The sequence below is a fragment of the Molossus molossus genome, unplaced genomic scaffold, assembly GCF_014108415.1.
Source record: "Molossus molossus isolate mMolMol1 unplaced genomic scaffold, mMolMol1.p scaffold_m16_p_1, whole genome shotgun sequence".
Classification (NCBI taxonomy): Eukaryota; Metazoa; Chordata; class Mammalia; order Chiroptera; family Molossidae; genus Molossus; species Molossus molossus.
Genome location: NW_023425344.1, coordinates 180,680,152 through 180,696,442, shown reverse-complemented (window position 1 = coordinate 180,696,442; position 16,291 = coordinate 180,680,152). Strand labels below are relative to the sequence as shown.

The 16,291-nt window shown below is 42.8% G+C and overlaps 1 protein-coding gene and 1 pseudogene across 13 annotated transcripts in view; one reads left to right on the top strand and one right to left on the bottom strand.

Annotated features, from left to right (window-relative positions):
* The window catches only part of MGA (MAX dimerization protein MGA), a 147,794-nt gene that overhangs the window by 93,441 nt on the left and 38,062 nt on the right, over nucleotides 1–16,291 (bottom strand). For 8 of the 13 annotated variants that reach the window (XM_036244959.1, XM_036245025.1, XM_036245002.1 and 5 more), the window contains exon 1: nucleotides 12,802–12,904. The exons of 1 other annotated variant lie outside the window; for it this stretch is intronic. The gene's annotated coding sequence lies outside the window, so the exon portion shown is untranslated. Of the gene's footprint in view, nucleotides 1–394; nucleotides 436–12,338; nucleotides 12,360–12,801; nucleotides 12,921–16,291 lie in introns of those variants that run through there. 4 more of the 13 variants (XM_036245017.1, XM_036245055.1, XM_036244975.1 and 1 more) reach the window with 3 other exon arrangements.
* Nucleotides 8,354–8,938, top strand: LOC118618664 (annotated as a pseudogene).

Genomic DNA, 16,291 nt, shown 5'->3' with positions numbered 1-16,291 from the left:
GAACAAAAAATGGAAAGAAATGTCGAAAGGAAAGGGAAAGGGAAGAGGGAAGGGAAGAGGGAAGGGAAGAGGGAAGGGAAGGGAAGGGAAGGGAAGGGAAGGGAAGGGAAGGGAAGGGAAGGGAAGGGAAGGGAAGGGAAGGGAAGGGAAGGGAAGGGAAGGGAAGGGAAGGGAAGGGAAGGGAAGGGAAGGGAAGGGAAGGGAAGGGAAGGGAAGGGAAGGGAAGGGAAGGGAAGGGAAGGGAAGGGAAGGGAAGGGAAGGGAAGGGAAGGGAAGGGAAGGGAAGGGAAATGTCAAGTGAATAAAAAATTAAAAATAATAAAAGTATATATTCATTTTATCAAAAACTACATAAAAGTATACAAACTTGAGACTAAATTGGAAGTTTGTTTACATTTTAAAAGAACCTCAGCACTTTGTCGATTAATCTGCCACAGGATTGTTACATAGCAAATTCTCCTGGAATGAGTAAAAATAAATAAATTTCTATGTCACTACTATATAAAATTAACTCTTTATTATGATACTGATATGGATTCATAAAAAAGTAAAATGCTACCTTAATTTGATAGTACACACACTTAAAGCAACCACGATAGCCTGGCCAGTGTGGCTCAGTGGTTGAGCATCAACCCATGCACCAGGAAGTCGCCAGTTCGATTCCAGATTGGGGCATATGCCCAGGTTGTGGGTGGGCTCAGTCTCCAGTGGGGGTCATGCAGGAGGCGGCGAATCGATGTTCTCTCTCACTGATGTTTCTCTCTCTCTCTCTCCCTCTCCTTCCCCTGTCTCTAAAATCAATAAAGAAAAAAAAACATTTAAAGCAACCATGATAGCCCCGTATGGTGTGGCACAGTTGGTTGAGCGTAGTCCCCAGCACCAAGAAGTCGGTGGTTCAATTCCCAGTCAGGGCACATTTTAGGTTTGATTCCTGAGTCACCAATGTGGATGTAGGTGGAGGCAACTAATCAATGTTTCTCTCACATCACTGTTTCTCTTTCCCTCTCCCTTCCTCTCTAAAATCAATAAAAACATATTTTTAAAAAAAGAAAAAGAAAGAAACCATGACAAATCACTGTAACTTACTGGGAAGGAACACTTGCCTCCATATTTCAGACTTTACATTGAACAAAATTCCAGAAAGTGCAAACATTTAAATCACTGCCCCCCTTCCTCAGTATAATTTAAAATTCTTAAATCCTCAGAAAAGCTTTTTGATATAAAGTAGGACACAAAACCTATCATAAATTCAACATCATGTAAATTTTTAAAACCTGGCCAATACCATCCAAGCAAAACAAACAAAAAAAGACTAACTGGGAAAAGGTATTTACAAATTATATTATAAATAACTCATTTACCTAATATAAAAAGGGTTCCTAAAAATCAACAAGACAAAAAATCTAATAGAAAAATGAGTAAAAGATAGGAAGAACAAATGGCTATGAAAATGTACATAGTCTCAGAATAGGAGAAATGCTAATGGAAATCATCCTGAGATACTGTTTTTTTACCTTATCAGACTGCCAAAAACCAGTTTGGTAGAGGTACTGGAAAGGGTATTAGGTATTAGAAAGGGCAACATAAAAATATCAAAAGTGCAAATGCAGGTTGTGGGCCCAATTCCCAGTAAAGGGCATGCAGGAGGCAGCCAATCAATGTTCACTCTCATCAGTGTTTCTCTCTCTCTCTTCCTCTCACTTCCCCTCTCTCTAAAAAATCAGTAAAAGAAAAAAAAATTTTTTTAAGTACAAATGCATATATCCTATGAACAGCATTTCTTCTAGGACTTTATTTTAAATACACATATGCGCGCACACACACCCCTGTAATAAATATGTATAGCTTATTCCCTTCATTTCCATTTATAACAGCAAGAAACTGGAGGAAACATCCATCAGTGTAGACGGATTAAATTTTGGTATATCCACACAGTGAAATAGTCTGCAGCTATAAAAGAAAATGTATAAACTTCATGGACTCATACAAAATTACTTATATTTTAAGGGCAATATGTTCAAAAGAGTTGTTATAGATTGTTACTCTCCCTTATAAATTAAACAAACAAACAAACAAAAAGCCAGCCCTGACCAGGTGGCTCGGTTGGAGTATCAACACCATATACCAAAAGGTTTTTGGGTTTAATTTCCGGTAAGGGCACATGCCTAGTTTGCAGTTTTGTGGATTTTTTTGAGAGAGAGAAGCATTGATGAGAGAGAACATCGATTAGCCACCTCCTGCATGCCCCCCACTGGGGGATCAGGCCTATAACCTGGGCATGTGCCCTGACCAAGAGTGGAACAGGTGACCTCTTGGTGCATGGGTCGATGCTCAACCACTGAGCCACAATGGCCAGACTAGGTTGCAGGTTTAATCCCCAATCAGGGCATGTAAAGGAGGCAATCAATCGATGTTTCTCATTCACATCTATGTTTCTTACTTTCTCTCTCTTTCTCTCCCCCGTCCCACTAAAATCAATTTACAATATACATATATACATATATATATCCATCCATCCTCGGGTGAGGATTTTTTTTTTTTTTTAAGCTAAAGAAGGAAAAGAGTATGTGTGTATTTGCTTGACATAGATTATAAAGATAGAAAAGGAACTGGTAGTACTGGCTATATCAAGGAAAAACTAGGTGGGCTGGGAAAATACATACTGACACTTTCTAAATTTGTATATCTTTTTTTTTCATTATTGATTTTTCAGAGAGAAGAAGGGAAAGGAAGAGAGAGAAAGAAACATAGATGAGAGAGAATATCGATTGGCCGCTTCCTGCATGCACTCCACTGGGGACTGGGCCCACAACTGGGCATGTGCCCTGACCGGGAATCGAACCGACGACCTCTTGGTACATGGGTCGACATTCAACCACCAAGCCACACCAGCCGGGTGAAATTTTTATAGCTTTTGAACATACAACTCATTCAAAAAATAGACTTAAAATGTAAATTAGCTGAAATGTAAAATGGCCCTTCAGGGCATGAGGGACTTTGGCCCTTAGCCTGGGCCTCCCTCACCCCCGCCCTGGGTCCGGTTGACTCTGTGTCCCACCAACTCCGCATCCCACAGCCCCACATGCTCTTCAAGGACCTGGAGGACACCCCACATGCGGACTCGGAATCACTCGTGAAGGGCATATAGCCTGACCTGACACTGCCCAGCAGCACGGGGAAACATGGCCTGGACCCTATTCCCTCTGGACTCTAGCAGGACCCTGGCATGCTCCCGCCCAGCATGCACGCAGCCGAAAGCCAACCCCAAAGGAGTGGAGGCAACTGGACCAGCTTTGAGTGGAGGAGCACCAGGCCCAGTGGGAGGCTAGGAGTCAGCATGCTCCTCAAGCAGAGGCAGGACCTACAGCAGACACACAGCCTCCTGCTCCTAGAACTCCCAGTACTGTGTTGAGTAAGAGTGGTAAAAAAAAAAAAAAAAGGTCGACCCAGAATAGCCGCAGCAATCTTGAGAAAGAAAAACAAAGTTGGAGGGATCGCAATACCAAATATCAAGTTATACTATAAAGCACTGTAATTAAAACAGCTGGTACAGTCATTCCTGCCACTTCACACTTAGACAGTCGTGGCTTCACTCTATCGCAGTTTTTCCAAATACTATACTATATTTGAAAAACCGCAATAGAGTGAAGCCGCGAATGTCAAGGTACAAAATGGCAACTGACAACTGTATATAAATAAAGAATCCTACTTCGCGGAAATTCATTTATCCCGGTAGAGTCTGGAAGTGATTAACCATGATAAACAAGGGCCAACTGTACTGGCACAAGAACAGCCATATAGAACAGTGGAACAACAAACACAACCCAGAAATTGACCCAAGACATTATGTTCAATTAATATCTGACAAAGAGGCAAGATCATACAATAATGTGAAGACAAGTCTTTTCAGTAGTGTTGGGAAAATTAGACAGGTACATGCAAAAAAATGAAATTAGACCACCAACTTACACCACACACAAGAACAAGTTCAAAATGGATAAAAGACTTAATTTAAATGTTAAGTCTTGAAACCACAAAAATCCTAGAAGAAAACGTAGGCAGCAAAATCTGACATCTCATGAAGCAGAGTTTTCAGATACATCATCTAGGACAAGAGAAACAGAAAAAAAATAAACAAATGGGACTACATCAAATTACAAAGCTTCTGCATGGCAAAAGAAACCATCCTCAAAATGAAAAGGGAACCCACTGTAAGGTAGAACATATTTGCCAATGATACATCTGATAAAGGGTTCATTTCCAAAATACATAAAGTACTCATACAACTCAACAAAAGACAAACAATCCAATTTAAAAATGGGCAAAAGGCCCTGGCCAATTTTGCTCAGCGGTTAAAAAAATGTCAGCCCACAGACCAAAGAGGCCTGGGTTCAGTTACCGCTAAGGGCACATACCTCGGTTGCAGTTTGTCCCCAGCCCAGGTTGGGGTCATGTGGGTGGCAACCACTCAATGTGTCTCTCTCACATCGACATTTCTCTCTCTTCCTCCCTCACTCCCTCCTGTTCTATCTCAAGATCAATGAAAAAATGTCCTCTGGTAAGGATAAAAACAAACAAACAAACAAAAAATGGGCAAAGGACCTGAATAGACACTTCTCCAGAGAGGACAAACAAATGACCACGAGACAGAATAGTCAAAGTCAACCTCACTAATCATTGGGAAGATGCAAATTAAAATGACAATGAGGTATTCCCTCATACCTGCCAGAATGGCTACCATCAACAAATCAACAATTGACAAGGGCTGACAGGGATGTGGAGAAAAGGGAACCCTAGTGCACTGCTGGTGGGAATGCAAACTGGTGCAGCTACTATGGAAAACAGTGTGGAGTTTTCTCAAAAATTAAAAATGGAACTGCCATTTGAACCAGGGGTCCCACTTATAGGAGTATATCCTAGGAAGCCTAAAACACCAATCAGAAAGAATAAATGCACCCCTATGTTCAACACTATTTACAACAGCTAAGATCTGGAAACAGCCCAACTGTCTATCAGCAGAATGAGGGGATAAAAAAGCTATGGTACATTTACACAATGGAATACTACGCAGCTGTAAAAAATGAGGCTCTCTTACCATTTGAGACAGCATGGAGAGACCTGGAGAGTACTATGCTAAGTGAAACAAGCCAGAGAAAGAAAAGTATCACATGATCTCACTTAAACGTGGAATCTAATGAACAAAATAAAATGACAAACAAAATAGATCCAGAGACATGAAAGCAGGAAACAGACTGACAAACCACGGAGGAGGGGAGGGGAGATAAACCAAAGAATTTACATACATATAGGCATCACCAATGGACACAGACAACAGTGTGGTGAAGGGGAGGGGGGAGAGGGGTCAAAGGAAGGGGAAAAGATGGGACATTTGTAATATTTTCAACAATAAAGATAAATTGTTTAAAAAATAAATTAGTTGCCCTGGCCGGTTTGGCTCAGCGGTTAGAACATCAGCCTGGCCCTGGCTGGTTTGGCTCAGCAGTTAGAGCGTCGGCCTGCAGTCCAGAGAGACCCGGGTTTGGTTCCCGCTAAGGGCACGTACCTTGGTTGCAATTTGTCCCCGGCCCCGGTTGGTCGTGCGGGTGGCAGCCACTCGATGTGTCCCTTTCACGTCGATGTTTCTCTCCTTCTCTCTCTTCCTCTCTCCCTCCCACTCTATCTGAACAAAAAATGAAAAAAATGTCCTCAGGTGAGGGTATTAAAAAAAAAAAAGGCAACCCTTTTGCCCTAGGCGGTTTGGCTCAGTGGTTGGAGCGTCAACCTGCGGGACAGAGAGCATCAGCCTGTGGTCCTGAGAGACACGGGTTCAGTTCCCGCTAAGGGCACGTACCTCGGTTGCGGTTTGTCCCCGGCCCTGGTTGGTCATGCGGGTGGCGGCCACTCGATGTGTCCCTTTCACGTCGATGTTTCTCTCTCTCTCTCTCTCTCTCTCTCTCTCTCTCTCTCTCTCTCTCCCCCTCCCTCCCACTCTATCTGAGCAAAAAAATGGGAAAAGTGTCCTCGGATGAGGATAAAAAATAAAATAAAATAAAAATAAAAAGTAAATTAGTTAATTCTTAAAAGTTATAATGAAAAACAATATTGTATGATTCCATCATACAAAATGTCCAGAATAGGCAAATCTAGAGACAGAAAGTAAATGCATGGTTGCCACGGAAGATAGAGAGAGGGATCATTTGGACAATTGCTAATGGGTATAGAATTTCTTTGGGGGAGTGATGAAATTGTTCAGGAACTAAAAACCACTCAAGTGTACCTGTGAAAATGCTGAATCGTATGTTATGTGAATTATATCTCAATAAAAAGTTGTAAAGACATCTCAGACTGTTAAATTCAACTGAACTGATGTGCCAAATTACCTAAATATTACACAAGATAAATAAAACTATCATGTCCAATCAGCCTTCACACAAAAAAGGAAGATGCTACATCACTACTCCTATATAACTGGGTCAGTAATTTTGATTAATCAAATTCAGCCTCTCATCAGTGCTCCTCATTTTAATTAAAAAGTCTAATTTTGCCTTTCATCAGACCTACTGACAAATATTAAGAGCGTCTGATTTTTTTTTTTCCTTTATTGATTTTGAGAGAGAGAGGAAGGGAGAAGGAGAGAGAGAAAAACATCGATGAGACAGAACATCGAGTGGCCACCTCCTGCATGTTCCCCACTGGGGATCCGGCCCACAACCTGGGCACGTGCCCTGACCAGGAATCGAACCTGCGACCTTCTGGTGCATGGGTCGATGCTCAAGCACTCAGACACACCCGCTGGGCAAGAGCATCTGATTTTTATCTCTTCTTAAGGACTGGACACATCTCCCCCCACCCCAAAACACAAACAAACAAACCCTCAAAAACTTAAAATATTCTCTAGCCTAAGAATAATAGATACAAGTATTTTAAAAATCAAGACTTCAGAAAGGTTGGCTATTGTTTCCTATTATGGCTAAATAAAGAAGTAGAAACCCACTTCCTAACACTAAAGGACAAATACCCAGGGAAGGTGAAAAAAGAATCACGCCTCTGATTTGAAGTTTATTTTTAAGAGATAAAATTTAGAATGACTCTTTTCAAAAGCTGCCTCAGGCTTAAGGCAATTAGGTTCATTGGTTTACTAAAACTAAGAAGAAGTTTAGGCAACACCTATTACATATTCATAAAATAAAATTTAAACAGACAAATAAGGTAACTGTAAAAAGAATTAAGCTTAGAGAACTCAAAAAAACTAATACCTCTAGGTATATAACTCAAACAATGCAAACTCCTAATGCTGTACTTAGTCCATGTAGTTCAAAGTTTTGTTACAAATCACGAATTTTTGTGAGCAGTTATGCAAAATATTCTTAAGTTCATTTAAATATGACTATTGACAAAGAACTACCTGAAAAAAAATTTAGCTACCCCAAACTTATAAGTACAAACCTATGAATACATTAAAGGGTTCAGAATTCCTTAAAAATTATCTCCTACAATATAAAAGCTTGGTTTTCAGACCATTACAATAAAACTAGGGCAAAGAAATTTTAAACAATGCTTTAAAAATCACTATATTTTTTTTGTTGTTCTTGTTGTTGTTGTTGTTCAGATAGAGTGGGAGGGAGAGAGAAAGAGAGAAACATCGACGTGAAAGGGACACATCGAGTGGCTGCCACCCCCACGACCCAACCAGGGCTGGGGACAAACCGCAACCAAGGTACATGCCCTTGGCAGGAACCGAACCCGGGTCTCTCCAGACCGCAGGCAACGCTCTAACCGCTGAGCCAAACCGGCTAGGGCAAAATCACTATCTTTAAAAAATTAATCTATGAAATGTCAAAAATTCAACTGATAGAAATCCAGTTTAGTGGACTGCACTGAAGTAAATTTTATGCTAACGTTATATACACATATTTCAAAATTCTCCTTTTACCTAAACCAAAAAAAAAAACGGTGCAGAAAAGTCACCCTGCCCTATTTGAACTCTGGACACATGAATCTAATTTTAAAATGTTTACAGACAAGAAAAAGTTAGAACTTTCAGACCTATTATGTATATAGGCCTTTTTGTTGTTAATCTTCACTCGAGGATATTTTCCCATTGATTTTTAGATGGAATGGAAGGGAGGGAGAGGGAGAAACATAGATGTGAGAGAGACACGTTGATTGGTTGTCTTCCCTCATGATCCCCAACTGGAGCGGGGGGAGGGGGATGTCGAACCTGAAACCCAGGTGTGTGCTCTTAACTGAAAATCGTACCCTCAACCCTTCCCTCCAAGGGCCAATGCTCTAGCTGCTAAGCCAAACCAGCCAGGGAAGGTCTTTTTTTTTAAAGAATCCTCCAATCCTTTTCCCGAAAGCGGCTAGAGGTGACCTCTGAAAATGGTTCGCTATTCACTTGACCCAGAAAACCCCACAAAATCATGCAAGTCAAGAGGTTCAAATCTTCGTGCTCACTTTAAGAACACCCGGGGAAACTGCCCAGGCCATCAAAGGTATGCATATTCGAAAAGCCACCAAATATCTGAAGGATGTCACTTTACAGAAGCAATGTGTGCCTTTCCATCGTTACAATGGTGGAGTTGGTAGGTGTGCCCAGGCAAAACAGTGGGGCTGGACACAGGGTCAGTGGCCCAAAAAGAGTGCTGAGTTTTTGCTGCACATGCTTAAAAATGCAGAGAGCAATGCTGAACTTAAGGGTTTAGATGTAGATTCTCTGGTTATTGAGCACATCCAGGTAAACAAAGCTCCCAAGATGCGCCATAGAACTTACAGAGCTCATGGGTGGATTAACCCATACATGAGCTCTCCCTGCCACATTGAGATGATCCTCACTGAGAAAGAGCAGACTGTTCCTAAACCAGAAGAGGAGGTTGCACAGAAGAAAGAGATATCCCAGAAGAAACTGAAGAAACAAAAACTTACGGCCCAGGAGTAAATTCAGCATAAAATAAAGACTAATAAAAGTAAAAGCAGGAAAAAAAAAGAATCCTCCAATCAAGTTATTCCATGAGTTGATCATAAAACCAAAGACCTAATTTATGACCAAAACAATCTCTACTTTGAGACATACCTCCCTACTGGTTTAAAAACAAGAAGTTCAATTCATATTCCACAACAATCTTTAAGCACAGATTCCATTTTACTATAAGAATATGGCTATGCTTTCGGGATATTACACCGCATTTTCTAATCAAAGGATAGTCAATTGAGCATATTCAGCTGTTTCAGACACACAATACAACTCTAAAGGCTAAGACAACTTTAACTGCAAAAACCAACTGTACCTAAGAAAGAGCTAGATCATTCATGAAGAATCTCCTTCCAGCAAGATTCTAAAATATGCTGTATATGGCTCTCTGAAAGCTTTAAAGATCACACAGTTTTGGTACATATATGTAACTTAATATTCAAAAATCTCAGTTCAGCTTTTCAAGAGCAAATTTTTATCCACATAAAATAACTATAACATCGATCTGAGAAAATGTTTAATTGTAGATGAGAAATAAATAAGTGAACACTCTGAAAATGTCACAGGAAAGAGGGACAAACAATTGCTTTCAGAAGAATATTTTAAGGTAAGTAATGTGGCAAGTTCCATAAATAAACATAATTTCAGAGTCCATATTCTAAATGTCTTTTCGACACTGACTTCTTTGGTTAAGTGTTTAACTACTAAAGCAATGACCCTCATACAACTTACAAAATACACTAGTGAGGTTACTAGGTAGTTACCCTAATATAATGATTCATGTGTTGCACCAAAAAAAAAAAAAAGAAAAAAATTCCAAACCAATACATCACTTTAAAAACACAAAATAGCCCTGGCCAGTTTGGCTCAGCGGTTGGAGTGGCAGCCTGCAGACCAGAGAGTCCTGGGTTTGGTTCCCGCTAGGGACATGTACCAAAAAAATAAATTAAATCAATCAATCAATAAAAACGCGAAATATTCAAATACTGGTCAACCTATTTTGAATGTTTCCAAAGTTGCTAAAAATAACCATAACCTTTCATACAAGTGTACTACTGTATTGTAGGCATCAAGATGTTAGTTTGGTCTAGTCTGGCTCAGTGGTTACAGTGGACCTGAGCATCGTGGGTTCGATTCCCAGTCAAGGACACATATCTGGGTTGCAGGTTCCATCCCAGCCCCAGTCAGGGTCGTGTGGAAGACAACCGATTTGATGTCTCTCTCTCACCTCTTTCTCTTTCTCTCTCTCCCTCCCATCCCCCTCCCTTGCACTCTATTAAATACATATATATATACACACATATATATATATGTTAGTTTGTTCCTCAATATGATCCTTCACTATAAGAGTATGGTTAAGTCCAGCCAATGTGGCTCAGTGGTTGGGCATTGACCTATGCACCAAAAGGTCACCAGTTCGATTCCAGTCAGGACACATGTCCAGGTTGTGAGCCCAATCCCCAGTTGCGGGACATGCCAGAGGCAGCCGATCGATGTTCTCTCTCATCCATGTTTCTCTCCCTCTAACTTCCACTCTCTCTAAAATCAGTGAAGGGAAAAAAAATCTTTGAAAAAAAAGAGTATGGTTAAATTACATTTCTGAAGTTCAAATTGTAGAATAGGTTCACTCAAATTTCAGTATTTACTAATATACAATAGGCCCAGAAATCTGAAAAATCTTAAGAAAAAATGACTTGGAGTATAAATTTAATCAGAAAATGGTGGCAAAGAGTAAAACTTTCAACTACCAGTTCTTAATCGTCATTGGGTTAATTTTAATAATTAAATAAATTGCACTAGACTATTAGTAAGCACTTACTTCTGACCAGGCAATATCCTGGGCATTTCATCATCACCACAATCTTAATAATGTACATTTCAAAATACTATTTCTAGTGCTTTAGATTTTAAGGCACAGAATCACATTTGCATAATATAGTATGCTCACTTCTCTTCTCTCCCCAGTCACCATTCGTTAATGCTGTGTTCAGAAACATTTTTTATTCCTAGGAATGGTCCCTTAACTACAATTTGGGATTAGCAAGTTTTCAGATCCCCAGCAGTTGCATTAGGAATTTGGAGAACCAACTGTTATGGCAGAAATGGATAGTAACCAAAGAGCCACCCTGCCTTAGGGTAAGTATGGCAAGGTACCCAGAGCACCAAATTTCCTCAACTCCTAAGCATGTGTTTTCTGTTAAGTGAACCCAACCCACTCAACCATTGGAAAACAACCCTTCGGCGGCAAGAAGCACTAACGATGATCCCGTACCCTTGGAAACGAAAAGGCCTCCTGCCAGTCTCAGGGAAGCGCAGTCGCCGTCGACTATTAAGCGCCCACAATCACCGCTTTTCAACTGCAAAGGCCCGCTGGCCAACAACCACGTGAAAAAATGCCGCAAGGAAAGCTCTTCCGGGGAAGAGCTGTTCCGACAGATCACGTGCCGCCGGCCGGAATACGTGGATCACTCCCAGGAACCCAGTCGCTTTCTGTTACCGTGGAGACTTACAGAACCAGCTATCCATCTCTCCCAAGCCACCCCCTTCGCAGTAGCCGCCACGCCGCCTCCAGGCTCTTTTCCTGCAGCCTAGCTGCGGCGTCGTGCAAATGTAAAGGCAGAGCAGGAAGCGTTCGCTAGGAACCCCGCCGCAGAGCCCGTAAAGCTTTACAACATGCACGGACGGAGCGCAGACGGGCTCGAGAATTCTCTTGAACCACGTGTCTGCTCCGGCGACGTGAACCCTTGGGGGAGTGGTCTTCCCTTAGAAGGAGATTACTTTGGTTCCTCAGTGTTTTCTGCCGTCAGTCCCTCCTTTCAGACCTCCTTCGGCGCATCCTACTTCCACCCTAGCCAGAAGAAGGCATCCCCCGGGTTCCAAAGGCAAAGCAAAAATCTTCACAGCAAGACAATGCCACTTTCTACTCTCAACTTGATTTGAAAGACCCCAAACTTCTCCATTATCTTCGAACATAGATTCCTCAACTTTGGTTACTGGTGCTCAGAGCGGTTTATTTATGTCCCTGGCCCACCTACCACTGGGGGCAGAGACCTACATGACAATTTAACAGACGCTAGTTCTCATAAACAGAGAATTAGCCAAGGCTGCCCGACAGAGAAAAAAGAAAATAACACCTGCTCTTCCCACCTGTTTCCCCCGCCCTCATCTCTGCACTTGCGAACCACCGGTCCTTTGTTTACCAAGTTCCCACTCCTATACAGGTCACTTCCACGTCCTCCCTCTTCATTAAACTGACGGTCCTGCCTCAAACAATTTACTTGGAAATTACACGCTATAAGAGACAGTTGTACGGGTGTCAAAACGCTGCACACAGCTCCTTAAGAAAAGCGACGTCAGCACCGTTTACCTCGGAGTTTTGGAACACTGAGACCTGGGCTCTAAAGTACAAAGCGCACAAGCGGGGCTCTCGACTTAAAAAAAGCCCGGAGCCGGAATAGAAGTCGTCACGCGGACCACACCACGCGGTGCGGCACCCCACGCACGCGAGCGCAGGACCGCGCCAAGGGCGCTTCTCACCCCGCCCGCCTCGTGGCCGCTCTCTCTGGCGTCGATGTTCCCAGTTAGTTCGCTGCGCGACGCGGAAGTAAGGCCGGGGACGCGCGCGAGGTGACATGCGCAGCCTCGCTCGGGTGACCAAAGGCGCGCGCCAAAGACGGCCCCGCGCAAGGCCGGGCCTGGCCCCGGCGTGCGAAGATCGCTCAGCGGAACGCTTCTCACGCCGGTCAAATACACAAGAGCTTCAAACTCTCGAAAAACTCCAACCGGGCCAGTATTAAAGCAACACCCCACCGCCCAGGCCCGAGAGTTACCGTGCGGGGCGTGGCCGGCCTCACCCGGAGTCCTTCACATCCCGCTGGGGGCGGGTTATTCTGTTCAGTTCGCACACCGTGTGTCCGCTCCAGCTGAAGAGCCTGCGCGCGCACGGGACGTCCACGTCACCGCGCACGCGCTCCTACCCGCTCGGAATCCGCCGCGCATGCGTGAAAGGGGGCGCTAGCAGCACCTCCCTCGCCCCTCCCCCAACACTAGGAGGCCAAACGGCCCTGTAGCAGCGGCAAGACCCTTGGGACCCGCCCCTGGAGCTGACGCCGCGGCCTTTCTGGGTCCCAGCAACTGAGATTACCCTACACGAAGCTTCCAGAATCAAGAAAGGTGAGGCAGGAGAGAGACACCCCAATTCCCTCAGCCTCACACACGAAGCCTTCGTGAAAACCGTGAAACCTACGCTCGCGGGCTTTCTCAACTGTGTGTTCTACCGGTTCCCTGGGGCTCTTCGCCAGCCCCGCCCCTACCGCGCCCAGCCCCACCCACATGGGGCTCCACAGCCCCCGGGGCTTCACGAACCCGTCAAATGAGTCCAAGATCTAGGTTCTCCCAATCTATTGTGGGCTTGGATGGCGCCAAAACGTCGGGGAACCTTGAAAAGACCTTGAAAAACGAGTGGTCGAGTTTGCAACATCCACAACCGAAGAATACCAGGAAAGTAAGGAAGAGAATGAAAACCTCACTGTCAAATGGGAAGGGAAGAAAAGTTGCCACTAACTTGCCTGATTAAAGAGAAAGATGTCCTGATAAAACTTGGAAATGAGAATTTTGCACGATAGAGTATTTAATGCCTTAATCCTGTGTTTTCAATTCTTGTTCGTTAAAGCTATTTAAGCTATGAGGTGCAAAGAAAAAAATACCAAATATAAGTCAGGCAGTTGCTGAACTAAGTTAATGTACAGTATTTCTCCCAACCAAAAAGTTATCTTTCTTGCCCAGCTGGTGTGGCTCAATGGTTGAGCACGGACCCACGCACCAAGAGGTCGCCGGTTCACTTCCCAGTCAGGGCACATGCCCAGGTTATGGGGCAGGTCCCCAGTGGGGGGCATGAAGGAGGTGGCCAATCCTTGTTCTCTGTCATCAGTGTTTCTCTCTCTCCTGTGCTCTCTCCTCCCTTCCTCTCTCTCTAAAATCAATGAAGAAAATAAAATAAAAATCCTAAAAAAAAAAAAATTATCTTTCTTCTTCCCTATTCCTAACCAGCTACTCTTTCCTCTGGGCTGCTAACACTCCAGTGACGAGAGAGTTGTTTAAACAGGCAAAACAGAAGTAGTAGGAGAACAGACATTGTGGTTTCCAAACTTTTCTTTCACTCTCTTAGACAGATTAGCAAGTACTGAGAACCTACAAGCTAGATGACTAAATACAAAGCTCTATGAAGAAGAAGAATAAGGAGTTGAAAGAAGAGCCATGAGGAGGAGGCTTATCCAACAGGAGTGATCTGAGCTAGTCTCCAGGCACATTAGGAATGTTCTTTTTCTTCATTCTGCTTTCTTCAGATGATATGCCATGGGAAGAAACTGTGATAGAATTAGTATACTAGAAAATGTATACGCTCGAGTTTACAGACTTCTGAAGTTGCCCTGAAAACTCCAATTCAGGCACTGTCAACAAGAGCATTATGAGTGCAACAAATGATTAATACCCAAAATCCTGGGCAAAATTAAAAAGTAACAGGGTTTTTTTGATGCCTTCCTCCTCTTCCCTGACCCCAAGAACCCCTCTCCTGCAAACTGCCTTGTCAGAATTTCTACCTCACCTCATCCAAGAATGCCTTCAAGTGTCTAAGGTTTACTCATACAAAATTTCCATTTCTGAGGCAGAAATAAAATTTATGTTTTTAGCATTAAAGCATCTGTTCCAGAGGTGTAAATGCCTGATGACTACTTTTTTTAAAATGTTTTTTTTATTGATTTTTTTAGAGAAGGGGGAGAGAGACAGAAACATCGATCGGCTGCCTCCTGCATATTCCCTATTGGGGATCCAGCCCGCAATCCTCTGTGTGTGCTCTAATGGGGAATCGAATCAGGACCTGTCAGTCCATGGGGCAAAGCTCAATCCACTGAGCCACACCAGCTGAGCCAAAAACCTATATTTTAAAATAAAAAAATTAACCCATATCCCAACATCCTAACACAACAGTTATTTCTGTTTGCTTCTAATTTATATATACAAGCCATTCAAATTTAAACTGATGATCACTCTATTATAAAATGATCCTTGCCACTATGTCCCTCCAACATGGGTTTATAGTCCTACAAGCATCAAGGGAGTCCTTGGATACAACCGGCCCTTGACCACATTCCTCCTGGAAGCCTTTACCCAACAAGAGACTTCAACTCTGCAGAGGACATCAATCTCTCACCCAGAATATGGTCTTTAACTTTATACAAAGCCTTTATCACCTCTATGAGATCAAGTCACATACTTTCTGGGACTTTAAACCAGTTTCAGTACCAAAACAACTTGTATCAAAGTTCAGACAATTCAGCCCAAGCAAAAACTTCTAGCATACAAAGGCAATAATATCCCCACTATGATCTACCTTCCTTGTCTAAATGTGCTCAGCTCTGGTTTCTTCCATAGTGTCACTGCCCAGATCTTTTTCATTATGCCCAAGAGAATAATTATTCTCTTGTTACCATACCCAGGTTTCCTCAGTCTTTAACAGTGCTCTTTCTACTTGTTTACCTTGACTTAAAACCTGGCTCTCCCATTACAGATTTTCTCACAGTTCTTTACTGCAGTCCATAGCTCCCCTGCCACTCAGCCTGAGTGATTTGCATTCATTTGCCTTTCTAAATCATCCTCCTCTATGGCCCCACCTTCAAGATATATATCTCGTCACTAGCATCTTCTGATCCTTTAGCTGTACCTCCTCATTCACTGAATACCTAGGAGCCTACTTCAGTCTTCTGTATTAAATCTCCTCTATCACAATCCTGGGAAACTTCAATGTCCATGAAGATGACCCCTCCAATTACTGCACATTGTAAGGCATAGTTCCAAAGATTTTTAACTCAACTCTATTGTAGGCACCTATCTTCAGTTCTTTATTATGGATCTTCTCATCACTGGAAACTGCTCCCCTTGGTCTGGCTGGGTAGCACAATTGGTTAGAGCATCATGCAAATAGGCCAATGTTGTGGGTTCAATCCCAGTCGAGGCACAAGAATCAACCAATGAATGCATAAATAAGTGGAACAACTCTCTCTCTCAAATCAATTTTTTTAAAAAGAAGAAAATGCTCCTCCTTGATTACTCTAATAGCTCACAATCTTATTCTGACCATACTTATTTTATGACTTGATAGAAACCTCCTGTCCCTCAAATCCTATGACTACCCCCAACTCAGATCCTATGGTTAGACATCTAAATCTCTTAGCAGCAATTTCATATTTGCACCCCTTTCTCGGAACCTGACAACCAAACAATAGCTCCAGGTCAAATACTGTTTCTGAGAACTGAGCTACT